Raw genomic sequence first — 12717 nt, 5'->3', positions numbered from 1 at the left:
AGATTAACTCTGTACTAAGAAACATTGAGTGTTCTGAAGCTACTGGTTAAACATAAGCGATAGCTGAGAATATCAATTTTTAAAAAATGCTCAGATTGAGCCTGAGATTAATTCTGTACTAAGAAACATGAGTGTTCTGAAGCTAATGGTTGAGTTCTAAGCGAAATCTGAGAATATCAATTTTAAAAATTGATCAGATCGAGCTGAGATTAATTCTGTACTAAGAAACATGGGTGTTCTGAAGCTACTGGTTGAATCTAAGCGAGATCTGAGATGATAAATTTTTCAATTTGCTCAGATTGAGCTGAGATTAATTCTGTACTAAGAAACATGGGTTCTGAAGCTAATGGTTGAATCTAAGCGAAATCTGAGAATATCAATTTTTTAAATTTATCAGATCGAGCTGAGATTAATTCTGTACTAAGAAACATGGGTGTTCTGAAGCTAATGGTTGAATCTAAGCGAAATCTGAGAATATCAATTTTTAAAAATTGATCAGATCGAGCTGAGATTAAGTCTGTACTAAGAAACATGGGTGTTCTGAAGCTACTGGTTGAATCTAAGCGAGATCTGAGATGATAAATTTTTCAATTTGCTCAGATTGAGCTGAGATTAATTCTGTACTAAGAAACATGACCGTTCTGAAGCTAATGGTTGAATCTAAGCGAAATCTGAGAATATCAATTTTTAAAAATTTATCAGATTGAGCTGAGATTAATTATGTACTAAGAAACATGACCGTTCTGAAGCTACTGGTTGAATCTAAGCGAGATCTGAGATGATAAATTTTTCAATTTGCTCAGATTGAGCTGAGATTAATTCTGTACTAAGAAACATGGGTGTTCTGAAGCTAATTGTTGAATCTAAGCTAGTCTGAGATGATCAATTTTTAAAATCGATCAGATCGAACTGGAAACATGACCGTTCTGAAGCTAATGGTTGAATCTAAGCGAAATCTGAGAAAATCAATTTTAAAAAAAATGCTCATATTGAGCTGAGATTAATTCTGAACTAAGAAACATGAGTGTTCTGAAGCTACTGGTTGAATCTAAGCGAGATCTGAGATGATCAATTTTTAAAATTGCTCAGATTGATCTGAGATTAATTGTGTACTAAGAAACATGGGTGTTCTGAAGCTAATGGTTGAATCTAAGCGAAATCTGAGATGATCAATTTATAAAATTTATCAGATTGAGTCGAGATTAATTCTGTACTAAGAAACATGGGTGTTCTGAAGCTACTGGTTGAATCTAAGCGAGATATTATGAGATGATCAATTTTAAAAAATTGATCAGATCGAGCTGAGATTAAGTCTAGACTAAGAAACATGAGTGTTCTGAAGCTACTGGTTGAACCTAAGCGATATCTGAAAAATAAATTTTAAAAAAATGCTTAGATTGAGCTGAGATTAATTCTGTACTAAGAATCATGGGTGTTCTGAAGCTAATGGTTGAATCTAAGCGAGATCTGAGATGATCAATTTTTAAAATCGATCAGATCGAGCTGAGATTAACTCTGTACTAAGAAACATTGAGTGTTCTGAAGCTACTGGTTAAACATAAGCGATATCTGAGAATATCAATTTTTAAAAAATGCTCAGATTGAGCCGAGATTAATTCTGTACTAAGAAACATGAGTGTTCTGAAGCTAATGGTTGAGTCTAAGCGAAATCTGAGAATATCAATTTTAAAAAATTGATCAGATCGAGCTGAGATTAAATCTGTACTAAGAAACATGGGTGTTCTGAAGCTACTGGTTGAATCTAAGCGAGATCTGAGATGATAAATTTTTCAATTTGCTCAGATTGAGCTGAGATTAATTCTGTACTAAGAAACATGGGTTCTGAAGCTAATGGTTGAATCTAAGCGAAATCTGAGAATATCAATTTTTTAAATTTATCAGATCGAGCTGAGATTAATTCTGTACTAAGAAACATGGGTGTTCTGAAGCTAATGGTTGAATCTAAGCGAAATCTGAGAATATCAATTTTTAAAAATTGATCAGATCGAGCTGAGATTAAGTCTGTACTAAGAAACATGGGTGTTCTGAAGCTACTGGTTGAATCTAAGCGAGATCTGAGATGATAAATTTTTCAATTTGCTCAGATTGAGCTGAGATTAATTCTGTACTAAGAAACATGGGTTCTGAAGCTAATGGTTGAATCTAAGCGAAATCTGAGAATATCAATTTTTTAAATTTATCAGATTGAGCTGAGATTAATTCTGTGCTAACAAACATGACCGTTCTGAAGCTACTGGTTGAATCTAAGCGAGATCTGAGATGATAAATTTTTCAATTTGCTCAGATTGAGCTGAGATTAATTCTGTACTAAGAAACATGGGTGTTCTGAAGCTAATTGTTGAATCTAAGCTAGTCTGAGATGATCAATTTTTAAAATCGATCAGATCGAACTGGAAACATGACCGTTCTGAAGCTAATGGTTGAATCTAAGCGAAATCTGAGAAAATCAATTTTAAAAAAATGCTCATATTGAGCTGAGATTAATTCTGTACTAAGAAACATGAGTGTTCTGAAGCTACTGGTTGAATCTAAGCGAGATCTGAGATGATCAATTTTTAAAATTGCTCAGATTGATCTGAGATTAATTGTGTACTAAGAAACATGGGTGTTCTGAAGCTAATGGTTGAATCTAAGCGAAATCTGAGATGATCAATTTATAAAATTTATCAGATTGAGTCGAGATTAATTCTGTACTAAGAAACATGGGTGTTCTGAAGCTACTGGTTGAATCTAAGCGAGATATTATGAGATGATCAATTTTAAAAAATTGATCAGATCGAGCTGAGATTAAGTCTAGACTAAGAAACATGAGTGTTCTGAAGCTACTGGTTGAACCTAAGCGATATCTGAAAAATAAATTTTTAAAAAATGCTTAGATTGAGCTGAGATTAATTCTGTACTAAGAATCATGGGTGTTCTGAAGCTAATGGTTGAATCTAAGCGAAATCTGAGATGATCAATTTTTAAAATCGATCAGATCGAGCTGGAAACATGACCGTTCTGAAGCTACTGGTTGAATCTAAGCGACATCTGAGATGATAAATTTTTAAAATCGATCAAATCGAGCTGGAAACACGACCGTTCTGAAGCTAATTGTTGAATCTAAGCGACATCTGAGATGATAAATTTTTCAAATTGATCAGATCGAGCTGAGATTAATCTTGTACTAAGAAACATGGGTGTTCTGAAGATAATTGTTGAATCTAAGCGAGATCTGAGATGATAAATTTTTAAAATCGATCAGATCGAGCTGAGATTAATTCTGTACTAAGAAACATTGAGTGTTCTGAAGCTACTGGTTGAACATAAGCGATATCTGAGAATATCAATTTATAAAAAATGCTCAGATTGAGCCGAGATTAATTCTGTACTAAGAATCATGTGTGTTCTGAAGCTAATGGTTGAATCTAAGCGAAATCTGAGAATATAAATTTTAAAAAATTGATCAGATCGAGCTGAGATTAAATCTGTACTAAGAAACATGGGTGTTCTGAAGCTACTGGTTGAATCTAAGCGAGATCTGAGATGATAAATTTTTCAATTTGTTCAGATTGAGCTGAGGTTAATTCTGTACTAAGAATCATGGGTGTTCTGAAGCTAATGGTTGAATCTAAGCGAAATCTGAGATGATCAATTTTTATAAATTGATCAGATCGAGCTGAGATTAATTCTGTACTAAGAAACATGGGTGTTCTGAAGCTAATGGTTGAATCTAAGCGAAATCTGAGAATATCAATTTTTAAAAATTGATCAGATCGAGCTGAGATTAAGTCTGTACTAAGAAACATGGGTGTTCTGAAGCTACTGGTTGAATCTAAGCGAGATCTGAGATGATAAATTTTTCAATTTGCTCAGATTGAGCTGAGATTAATTCTGTACTAAGAAACATGGGTTCTGAAGCTAATGGTTGAATCTAAGCGAAATCTGAGAATATCAATTTTTTTTAAATTTATCAGATTGAGCTGAGATTAATTCTGTACTAACAAACATGGGTGTTCTGAAGCTAATGGTTGAATCTAAGCGAGATCTGAGATGATAAATTTTTCAATTTGCTCAGATTGAGCTGAGATTAATTCTGTACTAAGAAACATGGGTGTTCTGAAGCTAATTGTTGAATCTAAGCTAGTCTGAGATGATCAATTTTTTAAAGTTGATCAGATCGAGATGAGATTAATACTGTACTAAGAAACATGGGTGTTCTGAAGCTAATGGTTGAATCTAAGCGAAATCTGAGAATATCAATTTTTAAAATTGATCAGATTGAGCTGAGATTAATTCTGTACTAACAAACATGACCGTTCTGAAGCTACTGCATGGTTGAATCTAAGCGAAGACTGAATATCAATTTTTAAAAGTGATCAGATTGAGCTGAGATTAATTCTGTACTAAGAAACATGAGTGTTCTGAAGCTACTGGTTGAATCTAAGCGAGATCTGAGATGATCAATTTTTAAAATCGATCAATCGAGCTGGAAGCATGACAGTTCTGAAGCTACTGGTTGAATCTAAGCGAGATCTGAGATGATCAATTTTTCAATTTGCTCAGATTGAGCTGAGATTAATTATGTACTAAAAAACATGGGTGTTCTGAAGCTAATGGTTGAATCAAAGCGAAATCTGAGATGATCAATTTTTAAAATCGATCAGATTGAGCTGAGATTAATTCTGTACTAAGAAACATGAGTGTTCTGAAGCTACTGGGTGAATCTAAGCGAGATCTGAGATGATAAATTTTTCAATATGCTCAGATCGAGCTGAGATTAATTCAGTACTAAGAAACATGGGTGTTCTGAAACTAATTGTTGAATCTAAGCTAGTCTGAGATGATCAATTTTTAAAATCGATCAGATCGAGCTGGAAACATGACCGTTCTGAAGCTACTGGTTGAATCTAAGCGACATCTGAGATGATAAATTTTTCAATTTGCTCAGATTGAGCTGAGATTAATTCTGTACTAAGAAACATGGGTGTTCTGAAGCTACTGGTTGAATCTAAGCGAGATATGAGATGATCAATTTTAAAAAATTGATCAGATCGAGCTGAGATTAAGTCTGTACTAAGAAACATGAGTGTTCTGAAGCTACTGGTTGAACCTAAGCGATATCTGAGATGACCAATTTTTAAAAATTGATCAGATCGATCTGAGATTAATTCTGTACTAAGAAACATGGGTGTTCTGAAGCTAATGGTTGAATCTAAGCGAAATTTGAAATTGAAATTTGGGCTTATATAGCCAGGGGTATGAGGAACAGATTTATAAAAAATATTTTCCAATTAAGATGGAACTCTTGGCTTTGTATATGCCCGTACCGATACGCTTGTTCTTTGCATAGCATAATATACAGCGTATAAAGTACAAAACACGTAAATTCTTCCTTGATTAAATTAATTGGGCTGAGCTAATTAGCAGACTTAACAAGTTGGGGCGCTAATCTGATATAGTCAGGGGTATGAGGAATAGATTTATGAAATAAAAACTAATAATATTTTCCAATTAAGATGGAACTCTTGGCTTTGTATTTGCCCATACCTTACGCTTGTTCTTTGTATAGCATAATGTACAGCGTATAAAGGACCAAAATTCGTAAATTGTGCCTTGATTAAATTAATTGGGCTGAGCTACTTAGCAGACTTAACAAGTTGGGGCGCTAATCTAACATAGCTAGAGGTATAAAGAATAGATTTATGAAATAAAAACTAATATTATTTTCCAATTAAGATGGAACTCTTGGCTTTGTAATTGCCCATACCTTACGCGCTTGTTATCTAAGTACATATACAGCGTATAAAGTACCAAAATTCGTAAATTGTGCCTTGATTAAATGTATTTGGCTGAGCTAATTAGCAAACTTAACAAGTTGGGACGCTAATCTAACATAGCTAGAGGTATAAAGAATAGATTTATGAAATAAAAATTGTATAACATACAACGTATAGTAAGAAATTCGTGAATGATTCTCTTGATTAAATTAATTGGGCTGAGCTAATTAGGTAAGGTAACACGTCGAGGTACTAAATTGATTTAGCCATGGGTATGTGGAACACATTTATGAGATAAATAATATTAATATTTTCCAACTTAGATGGAATTCGTTTGTTTAGTTTTTGCCTATACCCTACGCATGATGTATTAGGCATATTAGCGTATATACAGTACGAAATTCGCAACTTCTTCCCCAATTGGATTAATTGGGCTGAGCTCATTAGAAAACGTTACACAATGGGGCGCTAATCTGACATAGCCAAAGGAATAAGGAACAGATTTATGAAATAAAAACTAATAATATTTTCCAATTAAGATGGAACTCTTGCCTTTTTATTTGCCCCTACCTTACGCATACAGCGCAATACAGTATCAAAATTCGTAAATTCTTCCTTGATGAAATTAATGTGGCTGAGCTAATTAGCACACTTAAAACACTTGGGCGCTACTTTGATATAGCCAGGGGAATGTGGAACAGATTTATGAAATAAAAATTAATAATACTTTCCAATTTAGATGGAACTCTTGGCTTTGTATTTGCCCATACCTTACGCATACAGTGCATACAGTACCAAAATTCGTAAATTCTTCCCTTATTAAATTAATTGGGCTGAGCTAATTAGCAGACTTAACAAGTTGGGGCGCTAATCTGATATAGCCAGGGATATGTGGAACAAATTTATGAAATAAAAATTAATTATACTTTCCAATTTAGTTGGAACTCCTGGCTTTGTATCTGCCCATACCTTACGCGTGTACAATCCTATCGCACTGTCTTCGACGGTCATTGACGGTCGTTGACAGTTTTTTTGAAATTTTGTGCTGGCAACTAACTTGGTGCTCATCACCAAATTTAGTGTTGGGCTCAAATTTGGTGCTCACTTCAGTCTGGTGAAAACAGACTTGTTTTGGTGGAGAGCGCCACCAAGAGACGGCTTCTAAGAGGTTCGCAAATAATAAGCCGTGTCCGAAACGGCGACTTCGGCTACAGCTACGGCTAGATCGCGCGCGTCTGCCTATTCTTTAACACTGGTAGACGCGCTGATCTAGACGTAGCTGTAGCCGAAGTCGTCGTTTCGGACACGGCCATAGATTTGCTCACACACACGAGGGTTTGCTCACACACACGAGGGTTTTGCTCACACGCACGAGGGTTTGCTCACACACACGAGGGTTTTGCTCACACACACGAGGATTTTGCTCACACACACGAGGGTTTTGCTCACACGCACGAGGGTTTTGCTCACACGCACGAGGGTTTGCTCACAGGCACGAGGATTTGCTCACACACACGAGGGATTTGCTCACACGCACGAGGGTTTTGCTCACAGGCACGAGAGTTTTGCTCACAAGCACGAGGGTTTTGCTCACACGCACGAGGGTTTTGCTCACACGCACGAGGATTTGCTCACACGCACGAGGGTTTGCTCACAGGCACGAGGGTTTTGCTCACACGCACGAGGGTTTTGTCCTTTATAGAACACCATACTCGTGTTGTAACTTCCATCCAGGTGAGTCTCACATCCACAGATGATGTCCGGATCTTCCTGTTGGATTACACTGTGCAAGTCTCTTTGCTTTTGCTTGCTTTTTAGCCCTCTACAATTAATGGACAAGAGCTTTAGCCTTCTGAATTTTGGTTTTGATCTTGGTTCATAGCGGCCATGTTGATCTCCTTTGGAACCAGTACTTGTATTTGATCCACTCGAGCTGTTCTGAGAAATTACTTTCTTCTTGATCTGAAGTGACATTTCCATCTTCTGATACAGCTGTGAACGAGTTATTAATACTTACTGGGGCATCACTGCCAAAGGATGTAGAGAAGTTGGCAAAGCCGCACAAGTGACAGATCCATATTCATCAGATGTTACATTGCCACACTATTGTGAACCCACTGATCGCAGTCGTCGCACTGGAGTGCTCTGTGTGTCTTGGCAACTGGTTTGCTACAGATTTTACATGGGTACTTGACTTGACCAGGATTAATTTCTATGTCCCCTCCTAGAACCAGTAACAGCATGATTGTAATTGTGTACGGGCTTGTTTGTTGTTTTGTTCGTGTTGCTTTAGTCAACATACTCTAGTAGTCTAATTTAATGCCTAAGCTCGGCCTTGCTGCAATAAGTGAGACGTTTGATGTTGAATAACAGTACACTGTCATGATTGTGGTTAATTGCCTGCTCATTTTGTATATGTATGATGAAAACCAGTACAAGAAGTATATACAAGATTGGAAACCAGGAAGCTTTCCCCGCCATCGTGCAATTGCAAACTGTCCACAGACGTGTTACTGCCTGTTGCAGAACCTTCTTGAAAAAAATACTGTCCAGAATAGAATGATTGCTGCTCGCCAAGCACGTCATGGCCACATGGAGCCCAGAGGAAATTGTCTGGTGTGCTTTTATACAATAATTAACTAATATTATAATATGAACAGTGAACTTTGGTAACTAGACACAGGGGTGCCACTCTTATGATCATTTGGCAAGAAAATAAAAACATTATTAAAGGAACACGTTGCCTTGGTCGGTCGAGTTGGTCTTTGAAAAGCGTATGTAACCGTTTGTTATAAAATGCATATGGATAGAAAGATGTTGAAAAAGTAGAATACAATGATTCACACACATTTGTCTCGAAATTGCGTGGTTTTCCTTTTACTTTACGAACTAACACGGTCGGCCATTTATGGGGGAAAAACCCCACAAACGGGAAAAACCACCACAAACGGGACCCGCGCGAAGCTGGAAAATATGAGTTATGGGCAAACAGTGGCAATCAAAGAAAAATGCCAATGCAGGGATCGCAGGGACGGGAGAGGCACGGAGGCGTGGGTTAGACATGGGACGGGATAGGGAAGGGGCACACTGTGGGACAGGGAGTTGGGGAACAAATGAACGAGGCTGGTGAGGGGGAAGAAGCAAAGGGGTTTGAAACTATACAGGACAGAAAATAATCAACTGAACGGGAACAAAATAATCGAAACGAGATATAAACGGGACTGGGAAAGAACCACTATCGGGATCCACTGGAAACTGGAAAAATATGGATGGGATCGACAATGCCGAAACGAAAAAAGACGGACAAGTGTACAATTTCACAACACTAAGATTCGTCTTAACTTAGGATGGGTGGTTTGCCACATGCACAGTGATTTGTATTGTGACCCTGCCCAGCCACCTTAGCCCTCCCCTGTACACAACGCTACACTTGCAGCATTTTTATGTAGAGCTTTCTTCTAGCGGAGTTGCCGCGCGAAGCGCGGCATCCCGCTAGTAATAATTAAGGACGATATGAAGAAATTTGAAGATGCTATACAAAAATTAACGTACTAGTCAACCTGCAGGGAAAAAGTTTAGCATAATGCTTTTGTATATTTCCCTGGGACAGACAAGGACTTGGACGACAAGGACACAAAACAAAAGCAACCAAAAACAGAACAAAGAAACAAAAACAAACTATGAAACGGACCAGACTAATCAATAAAAATAATGGACCCTTCCCATGAAATATGCTAATTACATTCACGCATGCGTACAGACCTTGTTGGTTGGCAAACTGAGCAGACGCGCGATCGCATCTGCGTCACGCAGCCATTAGTCGTGTACGAAACAGCGCAATGTTCCCTCGTTTTGCCAACCAACACGTTAGTGCGCACGCGCTATGTGCAATTTACATATTTCATTGGAAGGGTCTTATCGACACCACAGTCTTTATACGATTGTGTATATATACATGTACTACAGTTACAAATACATGTTCAAGAGGTGCTCTTTCAATTTATTTGAGAATGAATTAAGTGAACGAGACTTTTTAATATCAGAGTTAATTGGTTGTTCCAGAATAGCGTGCCACGTGCGAGATGTACATGTTGTTTTTGGAAAACGTTGTTCGGTTGAATTTTGTATACAAATCACCTGTTGAAACTGCACGAGTTGAATATGTATGGATTGATGAACACGTAAAAAGATCATTAAATTCGTTAGGCAATAAAGAGCCACTTTTGTATTTATACATGAATTTACCTAAACTAAAATTGTAAAAATCGTAAACAAGGAACTTTATAAGGCTATGAAACAGCTGTGGTATGTGATCCATATAGTTTTTACTAGTAATTCGAACAGCTTTCTTTTGTCTGATTGTTACGCTTCCCCATGTAATTATTGCATAGTTTAAAATACGACAAGATGAGAGAATTATATATTGGGAGTGTCGTGGCCGAGCGGTTAATAAGAGCACCGAATTCAAACTCTGGTGTTTCTGATCAGCAGAGTGTGATGGGTTCGAATCCCCAGCCGTGACACTTGTGTCCTTAAGCAAGACACATAACCACTGCTTCGTCCTTCGGATGGGACGTAAAGCCGTTGGTCCAATGTGTTATGTAAACGCATGTAAAACTAGATATAGTGTTTGTAGAAACAAACACTAGGTGTTCGGCTATTGTTGGGTCAGTGTTTGAATAAATGAAACAAGTATTGTTAATAGCTCGTCAAATTACAAAGAAATCAAAACCAAACAGTTTTCTCGATGTGTAATAATTTTATAGAAAAAGCATCAAAAAGTGTACATTTCAACCTAAAAGCCTTTAAATACTGCCTTTTCAAAGCATTTTACAGGCTCTTCCAGTTTAAAAAAGTCAAAAAGTCAAGAGAAGGTCACCAACATACCCATTTTTGTGGAATACGTGAGGCCCTTTCATATGATGTATAGATTGTCAAAATAGCTTTTGTGGTTGAGGAAACGTGAACTGATGAATAATGGCGACTGGAGAAGAGCCTAACTAACCAGAAGGGAAATGTTTGTTGAAAACGCCTTGAAAACAGACTACGTGCGTAAAGCCCTTTCATATGATGTATAGATTGTCAAAATAGCTTTTGTGGTTGAGGACATAGGAACTTATGCATAATGACGACTGGAGAAGAGACTAACTAACCGAATAGGAAATGTTTTTTGAAAACATCTGAAAACAGACTACATACGTAAAGCCCTTTCATATGATGTATAGATTGTCAAAATGGCTTGTGTGGTTGAGGACATAGGAACTTATGCATAATGACGACTGGAGAAGAGACTAACTAACCGAAAAGGAAATGTTTGTTGAAAACACCTTGAAAACAGACTACGTACGTAAAGCCCTTTCATATGATGTATAGATTGTCAAAATAGCTTGTGTGGTTGAGGATATGGGAGCTTATGCATAATGACGACTGGAGAGGAGACTAACTAGGAGGAAAATCTTTGTTGAAAACGCCTTGAAAACAGACTAAAGCGAAGCTATTTATAGGAGAAAAAAAAATTAAATACAAAAGTAAACCGTACAAATTTTGGTCGCCAAGTGGTCTCCCATCCAAATACTGACTGGGCCCGATTTTGCTTAACTTTAGTGACAGGTGTTATCAACGCAGTATGGTACGCAGACTAAAACGATCAACACGTGGTGCAGAGCGTGACTATGCTCATCAATGCACCACATACTTACACGTGGTGACCGAAATGCACCGCATGCTTACACGTGGTGACAAAGTACATGTACATGTAATTGTAAAATCTTTACGCGCAATCAATGGGGGAAATTTGTAGTGCTTTATACGTGAATTTTAGATTTTTCAACATCGATTTTGAACCAGAAGACAAGATCAAAATGGGGTCATGTCTGTGAGGTGTTTACGGAGTTTTTAATGCCCTTTCCGATGATGTATTGATTGTCAAAATCCGTCATGCAGATCAAAAGTTATGATTTTTTGAAATAATACCGCATACTTACACGTGGTGACCGCAATGCACCGCATGCTTACACGTGGTGACAAAGTACATGTTCATGTAATTGTAAAATCTTTACGCGCAATCAATGGGGGTATTTTGTAGTTCTTTATACATCAATTTTAGAATTTTCAACCTCGATTTTGAACCGGAAGACAAGATCAAAATGGGGTCATGTCTGTGAGGCGTTTACGGAGTTTTTCATGCCCTTTCCGATGATGTATTGATTGTAAAAATCCGTCATGCAGATCAAAAGTTATGATTTTTTGAAATAATAAACTTTGAATAAGTGTATCTCGTCAACTGATGACGTCATCGTGACGTAACAACTTTTGCATCATCTACTGGTTATTGTCTACCAGTGTGCAAAGTTTCAACTTAATGCAAGCTTCGCGTCTATGCTTTTTCTTGCGGACAATCGATAGCGAGAAGAATAAGAAAAACCAAAAAAAAAAAAAAAAAACCGAACAAAATCAATGAGTTGTTCGGGCTGTTGCCCGAACACCTAATAACCCAGTGCACTTATCGAAAAGAGAAGGGGTTCGCCCCGGTGTTTCTGGCTGGATTTGGCAGCATATTGCGCCACAGAACCTTGTAAACCATTACATGGTGCTTAAGGATTAGGTCTTATTCTCAAAATTCGCCCCAATCCTTGCAGTAATAATACCTGGCGCTTTGTATCCTTTGGCAAAAGGCGCGTTACAAATACTGTTATTATTATTATCTATACTATTAAAAGCGTAACCCGCGCCATCTTGAATTGAAATTAGAAGATCCAGTGGCATGGCATCCTTGTGGAAATCAACACGGTTGTGTATGTGTAATTCAACACGTTTGTGTGGTTTCAGACGTCAGGTTGCAAGTCTACGAAACCCCGACCCAAACTCCCAGTCATCTGATTGGAGAAAGTTTGGTTGGCGACCGTGTGTCAACCACTGGTCGATGTTGTTACCAGAC

The sequence above is a fragment of the Asterias rubens genome, chromosome 21 (assembly GCF_902459465.1).
Source record: "Asterias rubens chromosome 21, eAstRub1.3, whole genome shotgun sequence".
NCBI classification, from domain to species: domain Eukaryota; kingdom Metazoa; phylum Echinodermata; class Asteroidea; order Forcipulatida; family Asteriidae; genus Asterias; species Asterias rubens.
Note: the sequence above shows the minus strand (reverse complement) of the source record.